Source organism: Pseudochaenichthys georgianus, chromosome 21, assembly GCF_902827115.2.
Source record: "Pseudochaenichthys georgianus chromosome 21, fPseGeo1.2, whole genome shotgun sequence".
NCBI classification, from domain to species: domain Eukaryota; kingdom Metazoa; phylum Chordata; class Actinopteri; order Perciformes; family Channichthyidae; genus Pseudochaenichthys; species Pseudochaenichthys georgianus.
The window spans coordinates 34205462-34216989 of NC_047523.1; the positions used below are offsets into that span (position 1 = coordinate 34205462).

Here is an 11528-nt window from a genome sequence, read left to right on the forward strand (position 1 = left end):
TTTGTGGAGGAAGTTACAGCGCCACGTAGAGGCTCCTGCATATGTACTGCAGCTTCTCCAGCGGTTGGAGCTAAACGGAGCGGTCTCGTGTGGGCAGACACTATCCGGATAATTATTGCATGTGGACGGAAGCCGTTTGCGATTACGTTTGCGTTAATCCTATGCGTTTAGCCGTTTTCGTCCTCGTGGGGCCGCAGCCTTAGTTTCCCTCCTGTGCCTGATTGGCTGATTGTGTTCACCTGTTGTCTGTGTTTCACCTACCCTCTCCAGCTGTGTCTTGTCTTGTGATTACCCTTGATTGTCAGCAATCAATGTGACCTGCATGTTCCTGGCCGTGAGTTTGTTCTTGGTCCTTATTGCACCCGGTTAGTGTTTCTTAGTTTTTCTTTGTTTATTATCATCTTATGAATAAAGCTCGCTTTTTGTTAAAACCTGGATTTGTATCTACTATTATATTTGTATTTCTGTTGTACCTATGTTCACTTTGTTTTATGGGGTTTTATATTTTATATTATTGCATCGATTCAGTTGTCTTGTGTCTTATCTGTCAGAGAGAAGCCAATATTTATTTTACATATTTACATACATGTTACCTCTTGTCTATTAACCCAGGGGTTCCCAAACGTTGCCATGCCAAGGACCCCATTTTTAAATGATGAGTACACTATGATGGAAAATATGACAAATTAATCATACAGCTTAAAACGTTTTCTTAATATATATTTGTATTAATAATTAATAATCAGTTATTCTTCTCATTTTTTTTGTATTTAACTTTTGCTTGTCATTCATTACATTCATCGTGTCTTCTGTTATAAACATTCGTAACACAATATTAAACAGTAATATCAACAGTAAACATATTTTTAAAGCATTTTTAAAGTGATTTCTGTCTTTATAATATTATATAATTTTGAACAGTAATATGAACAATTAACATATATTTGTAGCATTTTTGAAAGCTATTTATATATAATATTAAACAGTAATATTAACAATAAACATATTTATATTCATATATATAAACAACAGTATTTGCTACATCCGTGCTCTCATCCAGCTGCAGAGCGAAATATTCACTAGCTCTCACTTGCTCCAAAAGCTGAGCAGATACTCAGTTTCACTCTCAGTAGCGGCAGCTCGATTCTGATTGGCTTGAAGGGTGGTCGTGTGATTAAAGATAAAATCTGAAAAAAATATATATATTAAAAGATTGGCATCAAAGGACACAGATTGATAGATATGCAGTTATTAATAACATCTAAAAAATGTAACTTTAAAAAAATTCCCCTTTCCCTCAAACTTTGCCTCCCTGCCGCCCCCTGGTGGCCCCCTGGGGGGTCGGGGCCCCCGCTTTGAAAAACACTGTATTAACCTCATACAATGTTATTTTGCTGCATGTACCTTTTTTAAAGTTCTTAACAAATAATCTGAGGGGAATTTCTTGTTTATTTTTAACTTGTGATGTGTCATTTTGTAAAGCACTTTGAGCTGCATGTGTTGTATGAAAAGTGCTATATAAATAAAGCTTTATTATTAATTGAGTACAATTGTATTAAGTTGCTTTTCACAACTATTAACACATGTGCATTTCCTTTTTAATGAGTAATCCAAATGTCAGCTGTGAAAGAAAGCCAAGTTCAACTCCAAACTCACAGCTTTTAATTGAGATAAACCGTGGAGGCCAAAGGGTTCCTGCATGCTGTTTGGCGGCTCATTTATCCGTCTCTGATACCCATGAACAGCACAGTGTGATCATGACAGGCTGAGAGGGGGGAAGCAGATGTACCGTGGAGATGATTCACTCGTCCACGTCTCCTCTCACTTCAGAGAGACTCTAATTGGCCGGGTGTCATCTAAATATGTCTGCAGTCTGCTGACTCTATCTGAAACAATATCCCTGGGGCGCACTTAGTGCCATTGCTCTTTATTTTTTCCGTCTTGGACTAAAAAAAGGCAAGATGTGTCTTTGCATAAACGAGGAGGGCTCGCTCCTTCCTTCCACCACCGCCATCCAGCCTCACCCGCCTGGAAATATGCCGCTACGCCCTCGGGACAGTCGCAGTGACGTTTCCACTGCCTCCATCTGACGTTCACTTCAGAATATTCGTATCCATTTACGCTATTCCTGGATTGGTCTTGAAAAATAATGATGCAAGATCAACCCTACCATGTCTGTATGTCATATCTGAATCTACGGTACGTAATAATGGGGTTATATTTGCACATTGAGTCTCTCTGCCCTCTCCTCCTGCAGTTTACTGTAATGGATGGATCAGTGAGCCTCAGGCTGATCTGCCATTGACCATAGTTATTTACTCCATCTCTGGTTTGATGCTTTATTCTAGGACAGATGACCAGAGCAACAGCAGTCACTTTAGTATTCCGAATGCTGTTTACTTTACAGAAATCCTCTAATCCCGGTCTGCATAATCGTACATGACTGCAGTGGCGTTTCTATATGTACAAAAGTGGTGGGGCACAAAAAACTCAGATGTCTAAATATAAGCTTCTGCAGTGAGGTTCATGGCTGGTGAGGCACTGGCTCTTCAGGTTTACAAATATTATATTTTGACCTAAATCAAAAATATTATTTTCAAAAGCTTTTTTTGTCTGATGCTTCAATTAATTTTTAAATTAAAACCATTAATAACCATTAAAAATGGTTCATATCGTCAGGTAGCTGAGTTTCTTCCAGTTAAGTCGGTATGACACATTAATAAGTTGTTAAATGTTAAGAAGCCCTGAGACACAGTTTCGTGAACACTGTTGTTTTTAGCCCCGGGGGCGGGGGCTCCGGGCTTGTAAACTTTTACAAAAAGACTAAGCACAGTGGAGCCATTTTATGGGTGATGCTTGATTGCTATGTAAGTGTCAAATAAGGCAAGCATCAGTTTAAAAAACACAACACTTTATTATAACATTTGTAAAACATGTATATTATTAAAACTATTTAGACTGAACATCTTTAGCTGGACTCTCGTTCCTGGGCGCCTTGGTCTTCTTGGGGACAAGGATTGCATGGATGTGTGGGAGGACACCACCCTCAGAGATTATGACTCCTGCCAGCAGTGTGTTGATCTCTGCGTCGTTTTTCACTGCCAACAAGATGTGTCGTGGACTAATGCGACGCTTCTAGTTGTCACGGCAAGCGTTTCCTGCCAACTCCAGGATTTCAGCACAGAGATACTCCATGACTGCTGCGAGGTACACTGCTGAACCATTGCCGATTCGCTTGGCATATTGGCCTTTCTTCAGCAGCCTGTGGATGCGGCCCACTGGGAAAGTGAGCCCTGCTCTGGAAGACCGGGACACAGATTTTGGTTTGGACACAGCTTTCTTTCCACGGCCAGACATCTTTAATCTGGAGTTGAGAGAAAAGTTTAGAGTCAATTCAAATCAACACATATCCCCCTTCAACGAGAGATCCCTAACAAAGAGCTGCGGTCTAAAATTACCGAATTGTTGAGTCATAAGGCTAAATGGCTTTCATAGGGACCTCTTGGAACGTTTAAACATTAGAGCATCACCATCTTATAAAGTAATGATGTTACGTATTGCGCCGAGGTTTCGGAGCGTGTGTCGAGTAATCCCCGAAGCTTTTTGTGAAGCATGTATCGAGGCTTGTATCGTTTTGGGCCAGTGACGTCATCGATGACAAACGAAGCCTCGCTGCCTGTCGATACCACGTGACTGCTTCAGGAAGCGATTCAGATCGGTTGAACCGTTGAACCACAGCGCTGATATTACCCATGCCATGGATGTATAATAAGAACCATATTACCCCTCCTGTACCCGGGCCCGGTGACACGATGGAATTAAAAGAGCTCAGAACCTCACTTATATCGAGGTCGGAACATGTCACAAGTATAAATAGATACAAGCATAAATAAATGTAAGAAAAAAAACATGAATGAATAAATATGTTCCAGTGTTTTCAGGGAGCTTCAGTGTGTGTGCTGTGGCTCAGCTGGATAGCAGTTGACTCATGACCGCAGGGTCCCTGGTTCAACGACTCGTCAATACGTCTTTTTTGTTGTTTATAAAAGCTACAGCTAAATGAGATAATGTAGTTAATAAATGTATTCTTTGATATGGTTTAGACTTTCTCAGGCTACAACATGGTTAAGTTTATGAATATTATTAAGGAATACAAATCCCTCTTTGCAATGTTTACGAGCCTCCTTACGCTTTTCAATCACAATCATTCAACTGGAATAAAAACAATATTGTTAACATGAAAATATGATTTTATGTTCGTTGTTTAGAGTTATTCTAAGGCTTTACTCATTGGGAACTCGGTATGAGAGAGCACACTGTTGAGAAGTCCAATCTGCCTGTTGTACACACGTTGACCAACAGGGGGTTTGTGTTCAAATGAAGCCCATGATGAAGCCTCATGAGATGAACCCTTTTGCGAACCAATTGGCTGGAAAGCTTCAAAGCTTCATAAGGCTTCATCTCGCCATCACTATTATAAAGCACAACATAACAAATGATACTCAAAACTCTTGCTGTAGAACAAAATCAAACATAAATGAACACTCACTAGTATTCTGCACTTCCTTCAAGTTGAGACCAGAGCTACACACTGAACCACAGACTACTGGTTTTATGTGAGTCAACCAGTAATTGGTTGATTTATTACAGCTGGCTCCTCTGCTTCATGGATGTCCTTCAATTAAACCAGACAATGCTAATGATCACACACTAAGTAACACTGCAAGGACTTTTGTTTTTAATCAAAGGAGTCAGTTGTGATTTCTGCACATCAACGTATTCAGCTATGGAGAGGTCAAATACCAAACTAAAACCTTTGTGAACTAGATCCCAATAACAGCCTAAAAAATATCCCTTCTAGCTTTAGATGTATGCATTGTTAGTAGTAGCATAATTACCTAAACACACAAATATTGTTTAAATTAGTGGAACATTTAATTAAAATCATTTATGGAAGTACAACCTGCTAATGAATCAAACTTTAGAGATCCCAAATGTGCTAGATTAGATTGGTACAATTTAAGCAAGATTTGCTTGTGTACAGTGTAGTGGTCTGTAACTAAGAACAAGAAGTAAAGTAAGAGCTGTTTCTTTCTTTTTTTACTGGGGACCTATCATGCAAAATGCACCTTTGTACGTCTTTTATACATGAATATGTGTCCCCGGTGTTCCAGGGAACTCACCAAGTGTCAGAAAACACAACCCTCTCTATTTTCCTCCTTCGCCAAATCTCTAAAAAAGGGGCTGCAACGGATCTGAAAAAAACGGATCCAGGGCTGCAGTCGGATAGTTTAAAAATCAGCTCCTAAATTCTAACCCTATCTCCTATTCCTTGACCTCTGAGTGAAACGTCACGGGGTTAAGGGATAGTGGATAGGAGAATTAAAAAGGACTTAGGAGAAGAGACTGCGGTACTTTAGAGAATCCGAATGCACTTTCACTATCCGACGTGTTTATGATGCGCCAGCGGACGTCATTGTGTGCGTCTGCTGCTGTGGGGAAACTATGGAAACCACAGTTTTCTATACAGCGGACTACAACATGGATGTTTAATAAGAACGATGGACCACTGTAAACTCATCTAGAGACTCTGCACCGTGCTCTGATGCTGCTGCTTTGCTTTATGAACGTGGACAACAGAGAAACATATTATTCATGACCAAAGTTGGAATTGAAATAAAAAAGGAAAGTGAAACTTATGCTCGTCACCCTCTCCCTCCGGTTCACATTAATACAAATGATCCCAATACGTATGATTGTATGAACTAAAGATCTTAAAATCAATACAGATGTATTTATTATAAACGTTAGTCCTTAACATCTATCACTGTGTATATCACCATTCAAACATCTTTTAAAAGTTGAACAAACCCCACACAGCTCAGTGAAGACTGAAATGTTGACTTTATTTGATCATTTCAGTAAAAACTAACGTTCATATTTCTCTCTTTGATTATAATACTGATGAACGTTCAAAACAAAGCACTTTGGCAACTTACCACCTATGTTTTAAAAAGCTTAATAAGCACCGTAACTTTCATGATATCATTTCTCCATCATAATCGTTTTTTTCCGTGAACGGCCCGACTGTTGAGTGACGGCAAATGCTGCGGCTGCAAGGCATTGTGGGGCAGCATTTTCGCTTCTCCTGTCGGTTAGGGAGGTCCAATGGTTCCTAAGCTAAAGGAGGTTATAAAGGAAGTTTGAAACCTCCTTTCCTATCATTCTCATCATTCTAGAGAATTCGAACGGCACTTATCATGGCTGCCACTGAGGGACTTCCGGGTCATTTCACTCCTTTAGGAAGGTTCCTAAGCTAAATGGACTATTCGACTTCAGCCCAGATTTCAACACTTTTCTACGTCACAGAGAAGTCCTCGGCTTATTGGTCAACTCTCCACCTATCAGGGGAATGAGCCACGGCCACGTGCATTGCCAAACCTCTCATTCGCATATAGGCTATCGGCAGGCTAAATCAACCCACATCTGTGTTTTTGCCTGCTCTTGCCAGGATGTCTAAGATAGTTAAACGTTGTGCTGTTGTTGGCTGCAAGACTCGGGACAGGGGACTGCATGCAATGCCATCAGTGGAAAAATAAATGAATCTGTGGCTAGACTTCATTTACAAGGGACATGTGCTAGAAGACCACGGCAGATTTCTGTTTGTGTGTTCCAAACATTTTACGACGGACATGTTTATGAACTTGTCTCAAGTCCAACACGGATATGCCTCCAAACTAATGCTAAACCCGGGATCAATACCAACCATCCGGGACCAGGCCAGTGAGGACACATCCAATTTCGAAGCTGTACGTTTTTATTTAGTGGTGTTTTTCCTGATAACGCTATCTCTAGCCTGTAGCATGTAGCATGTAGCTTCGCCGTATCAATGTCGCCTCAAACCCAAATAGTAATCGGTTAGGTGTTTATATATTTTTGTAGCATTTTATTTTGTACGCTTTGCTTTGTCTTTTATTTGAATGATCAGGCATTTGCTAACATGTTCAGACATACTGCCGTAATGGCGATCTGTGTGAAGGCTGTAAAGCCACGCCCTAGGCGATAACACAAGTATTTATTCTCCTATTTATTAGTATTTTGTATCCTCTACAATCATATTGAGTAAGTTATAATAACAAACGTAATCTTCTGTAGGCAAGTGCCGTTTTTTACAGCGTTATATGTAAAAGCTATTGTGATTGTAGTCTGTAAGAACGATCAGATATCATCGATCTGTAAGCTAAGCTACGCTAATGAGACATGCCGTTTTTTCCAGCGTTATATGTAAAAGCTTTTGTGATTGTAGTCTGTAAGAACGATCAGATATCATCGATCTGTAAGCTAAGCTACGCTACGCTACGCTAATGAGACATGCCGTTTTTTGCAGCGTTATATGTAAAAGCTTTTGTGTGTTTACTTGTTTGCGCACATGAATATAAATGGGGGTGTGTTAGGATACAACACTGTGTATGTATGCGAGGGGGGACACACACCACGAGTAAAACTGAGCTAAAGCCCCGTTGGTCTGTTGTCAACAAGTCCTCCAACTCATACGACCAAATGGGTCGATTGTTTAAGCCCTTATTACGACCAAATATGTCGTTTGTTCAAGCGCTTAATATGACCTATAATTACGTTTTAAAATTGTCGGCCTCGAGTGCTCCCGTTGAATGCAAACTTTACAGAGGGTTGTTTATTCACAAATAACCCTCTCTGTAAAATCCTAAATTGTAGGATAGTTTGGCCATTAAAACGCTTTATGATTAGATTTCTAGCGAGAAGTATATATTGTACTTTTAGAATCCACGTCCAGTCGATATGTAGGATCTATAGTTTGATAGATATTACGAAGATGATTTGAGATTTCGTCAGGAGAACGTGTAAGCAAGCTTCCATGTAAAGTTACGGGTTGAAAACAGTATTTCCGGTCTCGACGTTTTCATAATAAAACCAATGATCAAATTATTTAACAGTGATATCTGCACTACTCATCCACTAAAAAACATCAGTTTATCCTAGTTAATTATACGACATTAATTGGTTTAAATTGTGTACAATGCTTTTGTGTTTTTCCCATAGGTTTTTCTCTTTCGATTCTGAGAGACACATTTCTTTTTTCAGAGGTTTTGATAGGCTAAAATCACGCCGCAATGCACGTCGGGATATAGTGTTTATGTGATATGAAATCGGAAAACATTACAAAAAATAATAATAATACTTTATTCCGAGTGTTCTTGCTTTTCTCTTTGAAAGTCATCACATAACGGCATTGTAATACACGGTTCGGCTGCATTAAATATTACATATCTGCCCTAGATATGTATTTATAGAGCCCTGATCAGAAGACCTTTTGACAAACTGGAAGAGATGCCAATTAAATTATCAACAATTAAACAACATCTTCCATTTCTTTTCACACAATACGTCTCCTTGCAGTATCAACACTAATTCGGCTGACTTTTATATTTGATCCAATTAGTAGATAGTCTGTATTTACACAGCTGACAGAAAGGGATTTTTTTGTAGTTTTTAAAGATATTACTGATTTTCTGAACTATCTTTCCAACTCCTCATGCAGTTGACTGTTACAGGTCTATACAGGTTCATGGTACAATGCATAAGCTTCACATCGAGAGACTGAAACTGTATTTTCCTTTACCGTTCTGTTTTAAACTCACAATAAAGTGAATAGTCATATTATGTATTATGACCCGGGGGTCCGTGGAACTCTGCCAGGGGGTCCGTGAAAAGTTTTCAGATTCATTAATTTAAATTATCATGATATCATTTTTTTTCATTTTTTTTTTTTTCAACAAATAATATTTTATTTTTTTTAATCTAAAATAGTTCATAGATTACGTTCTAATCTAACAAATAGATACATTTAAAAATCAAGCGCGTCACCCATTACCGTGGAAACAACAATAACTGTTACGTCAGTCAGAGAGCGCCGCTGCAAGCATCATAGAGATATAACACGACTAGCATACTACGAAGATGGACAGATTTTTTTAAAACGACCGGTTACGGCTACAAATGAAGTAAATGAAAAACAAAAAACAAAAGTAAGGAAATACGATGAGGAGTATCTCCAATATGGATTTATTGAAGTGGAAGGGAAACCGAAATGTCTGATATGCCTGCGGTGTCTTTCCAATGAGGCGATGAAGCCTGCCAAATTGAAGAGGCACCTCGAGACCAAGCATCCAGATTATGTAAAAAAAGACCGGGCTTTTTTTGAGAGGAAGGTGTACCTCTGTCAAATGACACCATCAGACGACGAATTGAGGACATGTCTGCTGATATCAAATCACAACTGATGGAAAGACTGAGAGGGTCTAAATTCGCGGTTCAATTGGATGAGTCCACTGATGTGTCTGGCTCTGCGCAGCTCATCGCGCTGGTTCGCTACCCGTGGGAAGGAAGGATTCAGGAAGATTTTTTATTTTGTCAAAAGTTGACAGGGCGAGCAACAGGTGAGGATATTTTCAATGTTATAGATATGTTCATGGAGACTGGCAATGTGAGTTGGGAGAATTGCATTGCAATTTGCACGGATGGGGCAGCTGCCATGACCGGACACATTAGTGGGGTGGTTGCTCGTGCCAAGGAGCGCAATCCAATGATGATAGCTACCCACTGCATGCTGCACAGGCAGTCTCTGGCGTCAAAATCGTTGAGTCCTGAGCTACAGTCCGTTCTCAGCACGGTGGTATCTGTGGTCAACCACATCAAGTGTAAGCCACAGTCCCGTTTATTCGGCCAGCTCTGCAGGGAGATGGGCGCAGGACAGGACACCCTGCTGTTCCATTCAGAGGTGCTTTGGCTCTCCCGTGGAAAAGTGCTACAGCGGGTGTACGAACTGCGCTCAGAGCTGTGTGAGTTCATCCAGTATGACAAGCTAACTACTGCAGCACTCTTCTCGGACCCCGATTGGATCGCACAGCTCGCCTACCTCGCAGATGTGTTCAACTTATTGAACGATCTCAGTTTGTCCGTTCAAGGCAGATATGCCTCTATCCTGGAGGTAAGCGACAAAATCCAGGCATTCCGTGCCAAAACAGCGATCTGGAAAAGGCAGGTGCAAAATGGCATTACAGACATGTTCCCCCAACTCACAGAGTTTCACATAACTAAGACTATAAAAGTGTAAAAAAATAGGCTACGTCAGATTATTCCAAGGGACATATTTGTCAAATCAAGTCAATTTTTATTTATATAGCCCAAAATCACAAATCAGAATGAGGGGGTCCTTGGTGTATTCTCTATCTTGTAAGGGGTCCTTGGCTGAAAAACAATTGAGAACCTCTGAACTAGACCACTGGTCTAAACCGCACCTCCTAGTGGTTAAAGCACGTTATTGAATGTAGTTGTTGAATAAGTTATATTTATTTAGTTATTGATGAAAACATTTAAATATTAAGAGTAGCCTACATACAAAATAGGGGTCAATGATAGAAATATAGAATGGAAAATATCTAGAAGATACTGTAGTGATCTCTACAATAAAACAGTTTAGTGCAGGACGTCCAAAGATATTAACAGGAGGATGTGCAAAACAGACAAACTGATAAGGCTGAATTTTACTCAGGTGTAACTAAAGTCTGATTTAAGGGTTGTTTATATTTCACATCATTAATCAGAATCTGCAAAGAAACAAAAATAAATGTATTAGAGTAAAAATACCAGGTTAACCACAGGCTCCAATCCAGGATGGTCCACCATACAGGTTACAGAGTCCTCAAGTTACTGCATCCGTCTTGACACATTGTGATAAACATATATTGAATGACATGTGAAAAATGTATTTAAACAGACAACTTAGTAAAGCTGTCAAAAATGTTACCTGTGGTATCTCCATGCAGCACACATTCTCCGTTCAGAAGGCATCGTGGCGCAATTTGCACAAAGAAGTCAATAACTGAGCTTTTAAAAACACATGAAACTACACACATTGCTGACAACTGAGGTGTTGTTGGAGTTATACTTTTTATCATCCTAAGTTATTCAACTTTCCAACGGTTGTTGCAGGATGTTGGAAGAAAAGGACTGTAAACTATTAATAAACGCAATGAGGCCATTGTATATATGCTGAAAATATGAATGTCTCCCTTTATAAATATATATATATCGCTGTTTTTGCGTTACAAACTGTACACATTGCATTCTTGCTAATTAGCCAAAATATGAACGGAATAAGGAGCAAGCATCGTAACAGAGTAAAATAAATAGGGACAACAGCTTGTCAGCTAACCATTCAGAAACGTCCTGCTGCAACCGAGATTTTTGCACCTCCACCAAAACCTCCGCTGCTTCAGGGTCAGTTTCTGGATCAAATTGATAGTATGCTTGAACACATGCATTGCTCTGAGATGACATGTTTATTCCACACTCGTAATCATAGCAAGCATGGTAACGTGACTCTCGCCGGCTCATGCCTGCTCTTCTGCAGGGGGGCGTGGTCAGCTGCTGCTCAGAATTTTGAAAGACGGGCTTGGAATAGAGCGAAAATGAGCGAAACGAGGCAT

The 11528-nt window shown here is 39.8% G+C and overlaps 1 long non-coding RNA gene across 1 annotated transcript; it reads right to left on the bottom strand.

The window, feature by feature from the left end:
- Positions 1-2894: 2894 nt before the first annotated feature.
- Positions 2895-4600, bottom strand: LOC117466718 (uncharacterized). Its single transcript, XR_004554302.1, has 2 exons — positions 4550-4600; positions 2895-3364 (listed from the first exon to the last, which is right to left on the bottom strand). It is a non-coding gene; the product is annotated as an uncharacterized lncRNA (long non-coding RNA).
- Between the last annotated feature and the right edge of the window lie 6928 nt (positions 4601-11528).